This window comes from Hibiscus syriacus, unplaced genomic scaffold (genome assembly GCF_006381635.1).
Source record: "Hibiscus syriacus cultivar Baekdansim isolate YM2019G1 unplaced genomic scaffold, ASM638163v2 tig00111662_pilon, whole genome shotgun sequence".
Taxonomy (NCBI): Eukaryota; Viridiplantae; Streptophyta; class Magnoliopsida; order Malvales; family Malvaceae; genus Hibiscus; species Hibiscus syriacus.
In genome coordinates this window covers 22,945-29,027 of record NW_024063150.1, presented here as the reverse complement: position 1 = coordinate 29,027, position 6,083 = coordinate 22,945, and positions in this window count along the sequence as shown.

Below are 6,083 nucleotides of genomic sequence, written 5' to 3'. Positions count from 1 at the left end.
TTGATGGTACCCTGACGTCAGGTCTATCTTAGATAACACAGTTGCGCCTTTCAATTGATCAAAAAAGTCATCAATCCTCGGAAGAGGATATTTGTTCTTTATCATTACTTTATTAACTGAAGATATTCAATACTTAATCGCATAGACCCGTCATTCTTTTTCACAAATAGCACAGGTGCTCCCCATGGAGAAACATTGGGTCTGATAAACCCTTTATCAAGTAGCTATTGCAACTATTCTTTTAATTCCCTTAACTCTGTTGAATCCATTCGATACGAAGCCATAGAAATAGGTACGGTACCCGGGTAAACCTCAATCCTGAATTCTACTTCCCGATCTGGAGGTAAACCTGGTAATTCTTCTGGAAACCTCTGGAAACTTCTTAACTGTGGGAATATCATTTAATCTCACTCCCGACACTCAAGTGTTTATCAAATTAGCTAGAAAATCTATGCATCTATTTGACATCATTTTCTTTGCAGTCATGGCAGATATCACATTAGAGGGTAATTTTGCTTTATCATCAATCACTATAATTTCATAGCCTTCCGTATCCTTTAAGAATAATCATTTCCGGCGACAATCTACCCATCCATGATGTGGAGACAACTAATCCATGCCCAAAATGATTTCAAACACATCAAAGGGCAAGTCCATCAAGTGTACCAATAACACAACCCCTTGAATCTTAATTGGACATTTTCTACTCACCCTAGCCACCCTTGCACTTTGACTCAAAGGATTTATCGCTATCATTTCACTAGAAATTTGTTCTAAAGGAATTCCTCTAGTTTTAACCAACTTGGTACTAATATACGAATGCATAGAACCCGAGTCAACTAGAATAAAAATAGTCTCATCAAAAAGTTAAAATGTACATGTTATGATCTTCGAATCATCTCGATCCTCATTGGTATTTATATTATAAATTCAGGCCACTCCCCTTGTCTCTTGTCGCTGGCTAGCCTCAGATTGACTGCCTGATCTTCCTATTTCTCTACTTCTACTTGGTGCGGCTACTGATCTTTCAGTTTCTGCTGATTTCTCTCCAGACTTCTTTGGACAATTTTTTGCATAGTGACCATATTCACTACAATAAAAACAAGCGTCGGAGAGCAATCTACATACTCCCCGATATGGCCTGTCGCATGACTGACATAGAGGTCTTTCTCCAACAGCTCTACCCGAGCTAGCAGTAAAAGAATGGGATTGCTTAGTTTTCTGTGACGCTGCAGCAAAATCAGCTCTGTCAGTGTATCGGGAATCTGAGCCCTTGCCTCTCTTAGCATAATGTGTAGATGAAGACATCTCAGTTCTTTTTATAGTCTGCATACTCTGCTCCACTGCTAGAGTCTCCTCTTGAGCTCATTCAATAGCCTTAGCTTTGTTTATAACTTCTTGTAGGCTAGGCAAGTTTAAGGCCAACATCATCTCTTTCAACTTAGGCCTCAAACCCTCAATAAACCAATCCCGACGAGCTTTTTCATTAGGATCTACCTACGTAGCATAACAACTAAGTTTATTGTATTCAGCCTCATACTCGTGCACTGCTCGATCGGCTTGCTTCAAGTTAAGAAATTTTAATAGCATGGATCTCATAAACTGATCCCCGATATACTTGTTCTTGAACTCATCTTTGAAAAATTGCCAGCTCACTTGTTCAGGCGACGCATACATCGTTGTATTCATCTATCACACCCGAGCTGATCCTCGGAGTAATGATAATGCTCCGCCTAATATTTCATGATCAGAGCACTGCAATCTTTCCAACATCGCCTTAACATCATTCAACCATAAATTCACGTCCATCAGACCTTCACTTTCTCCTCCTTGGAACTCAGGAGCTCCCAAACTCCTTAACTCCTTAGGAATTACCATTCGAGCTGCTGGAGGAGCAGGGGGAGGCGGAGGAGGTTGAAACCTTGTCAAAATAGCATCAAGAGCTTGCATGAAAGCTCCAAACTCTGGCATTACATACCCTGATGTGTCGGTGCGCTTGCGTTCTCAGACGGAATCAGATGTTCGCTATTCTCCTCATAACTTTCACTACTCGATCTATCTCTATTCTCTTGTTTAGCCGCTCTTCTCGAATTCATAGAATCCAACATCTAGTATACCATACATAAAGATAATACTTAAGTTAGTAAGAAGAGACATCTGTCATATTCTTTCTATACTCTATCAGTAACCTTGACATCTTAGTGGCATATAAACCATTTTTACATTAAAATTGTACTTTATTCGGCCGAGAATCTGCTAAACCTATAGCTCTGATACCAATAAATGTAATACGCATCTCTCGTATACCTTTCCGTACACAAGAATATATGTCACATCAATTTTAAAACAGTTCCTCCTTTGAAAACCCATAAAATTTTGTTTCTTTTTATAAAATATTTTAATTAAAACTAATATAAAAGATGCATTAAATTTAATTACATAACAAAAAGTATCGTTCAAATGTTTTTCAGAGCGTTTTTACTAAATATATCACATGCCAACTAAATACATCAAAAAGTAGACATGTATGTCATATTGTTTCTGAAGAGGAGACCATTGCTTTGATGTCTGATAATCTCCTTACTTCACTTGTAGTAAAACCTACGCATGAAATTAACACACACTAAGAAATTTCTTAGTGAGACATAAGTAATCATAAGAAAAATTCTAAACACAATTTATATCATCACAATTCTAATTTCCAGTGATTCTTTCAATTCATTAAACACTCTATAGTTTACATCGATAGTGCTAATACCGTCATTTCTCAACCATTACTATAATTTATGTGGATTGCATACCCATTAGCAATACAAAAATTCACTTCCTTATTATGAATTTCTTATGTTTGCACATATAGTTCCCATACGAAAATTCATACACTTAGTATGAATTTCTTAATTTTACACACATAGTGCCCATACGAAAATTCATACACTTAGTATGAATTTCTTAATTTTGCACACATAGCGCCCATATGAAAATTCATACACTTAGTATGAATTTCTTAATTTTGCACACATAGTACCCATACGGAAATTAACCATACATATATCAATCAATTATACATTTATGACTATCGTACACATAAATACATATTAAATGCACTCAACTGGCTTGCCTTGCTTTGGTATCCAAACCACAAAGCTGATTACTCCAAAACTTGGCCTTTGCCTTTTGCTTTGCTTGACTCGGGAGCTTGATTTCGATCTATTCAATATCCATTAAATACATGTACGATATCAATTGTTAGTATATTTCCTAACAATTATACTTAAACATTACTCAAGAGTACCTATTATTAACTTTTCTATAACAATATCAACCTATCTTACAATTTCTGACTCCTTAGTATCGATACCCCTACCATGATATCAATACTACTATACTATGGTACCGATACTCTATTACGATATCGATACCATTTTTGCATTATGTTTTTAATGGTATTTATTCATCTTAAATTTTCCTTTTTACTCAAAATGGGCCCTTGCCATTATTTTCTTTAATTCAAGGCCCAACTAAGCCCAATAAATTTATAGCATTAAATTTCCAGCCCAATATCTCAATAATACCATAATTACCAATTAAGCCACTAACTTTCTCAATATTTACCATTTAGTACTTAAACTTTGCCAAATTTTCAAAATGGCTAACTTTCACATTCTAACTTGAATTTTAGTCCTCAAACAGTAATTTCCAGCAATGTAAATCAATTATTAAGTAATTACACATTCATACCATAACTTTTTAAAATTACAAATAGGTCCCTCAACTTTTGAAAAATTACAAAATGACAAAAAAATTATAAGGCTTGTAGAACCTTCCAAATATCATGTGAATTTTCTACAATTTTCCCCAACTTATTTCCTCAAGGTCGAACCATATATGTGTTAGGGATTCAATTCTTCCACTTGATTCAAGCATGAAACCAACATCTATTCAACATTATAAAATATTTACAATCAAACCTCTAACTTAATTTCATAAAATCACAATCTTTCTCCAAATATAGGGTTTGGCCGAAATCAATATAAGCATGTATAGACATGTATAGGTGATTTTAATGGACAATCAAGCTTGTAAATGATTCTACAACCTCAATAACATCTAAATCTTTCATCAAATCATGAAACCCTAATATGAACATAAACCCTAGAGTTTGAGATCTTTGAACACAAACAAAATTAGCACGCAATAATGGTACCAAATGATAGCGTTTTTTAATAGAATAATTTTTTAGTACATAACTCGATCCAAAATCTAAAGGAAATTGCTCAAAATCGAAAAATAAAATTTTTCTTACCTAGGTATGGGGTAGCACAAAATGGAGCTGAAAATATCTTGGTTTCATGAAATTTCTCTTTAATTTCATGTTAATTTACCTTATATTTAAGCTTAAATGAATATAATATTCATTTAATGAGAAATGTCCAATTTGCCCTTAATGAAACTTAATATTTACCTTAATATCAAGCCGCATAACCCTTATCATCTTTATAAATTCAAATATGAACCAATTAATTCACCCTTTCCAACTTTACCCATGCAATCTTTCCAAAATTTCAATCTTACCATTTTCATCCAACGGTCCAAAATAAACATGACAATAATTTCTCAAATCCAATGATCCATATTATTTTTCATCATTTTTAACATGTGGAAATAACATTTTTAAGCTTGATTTAATAACTTTCATTTTTCCCAAAAAATTTTATTCGATCCGATTTATCGAATTTTTACCAGACTTTAACACTTTATAGCTTTTAACATAAATTATGGATCCAAAATCTATTTCCCACAAAACCCCATATTTAAGGGTGAACTATTTATTTACGGGATCAGATTACCTAACTTTTTGAAAATTACCTTTTTGGTCCTTAAACTTTTCTAACTTTATACTTTGGTCACCAAACTTTAAAAATTTTGGTCACTAACCAAAATTTGGGGTATTACATGGTTAATAGAAATTTGATTCGATCATTGGTCGAATTAACAATATAGTAAAACAGGTATATAGAGACGTTTGTGACGGCGTTTTCAAAGCAAACACCACTAAATGGTAACATTAAAAGCGTTTTTCAAAAAAACGCCGCTAAAACTCGTACTTTAGCGGTGTTTATTTGACAAATGCTGCTAAAAATAAGTACTTTAGTGGCGTTTGTAAACAAACACAATCATAGAATCGTTCTTTAGTGGTGTTTTTAAACAAATGTCGGTAAAACCTAGCACTTCAGTGGTTTTTTTGACAAACACCGCTAAAGCCTAGTACTTTAGTGGTGTTTTAAGCAGAAACGCCGCTAAATACTTGTACTTTAGTGACGTTTTTATATAAACACCGCTAAATACTATACTTTAGTGGCATTTGTATACAAACATCAGTATAGACTCGTATTTTAGTAGCGTTTTTAGACAAACGCCGCTAAAGAATCTTTAGCGGCGTTATTTGAATAAACACCACAATTTATCAGTACATTAGTGGCGTTTGTATTTACAAATGTCGCAAGTTTATAGTTTCTAAGTCCCGCTCCTTTAACCCTTTTTCATTTTTCCCCTTCACCTATTTTATCATTCCCGCCGTTTACCCAAACCCATCTGTTGTTTCTTCACCGATCTAACTTTCTCTTCACCTCTCTCTTCCTCCTCTCATTTCGCCTAACGACTCGGAACATTCCCATTTTGCCTCTCTCGCCCTCCTTTTGGTGGCTCTCTTCTCCTGTCTTCTGGTATATGCAGTCGTTCTACACTATTGAATCCACCGTAAATTCTGATGATGCCAGCTTCGAGTCTAAAGAAGGGAATCTTTAGATTAATCACTATTGAAATCAGGTATTACTTCCTTTTTGATTGATTGGAAAGGTTCATTTCCCCCCTCATTTGGTTCTATTTAGGAGAGAATACCACTCGAAACTTCTCGCTTGTATAGGCAGGCTGGCGTTAATCCTTTGGCAGGTATCCTTTTGATTAATCACTTGAAATTCTTTTTTTTTTCATATTTAATTAAATTTAGTTTCTTTTGAAAGCTTTATTTTTTTCCCTTTGTTGGTATCGTAGCTAATAAAAACTGGTGATAGAGATGGTTG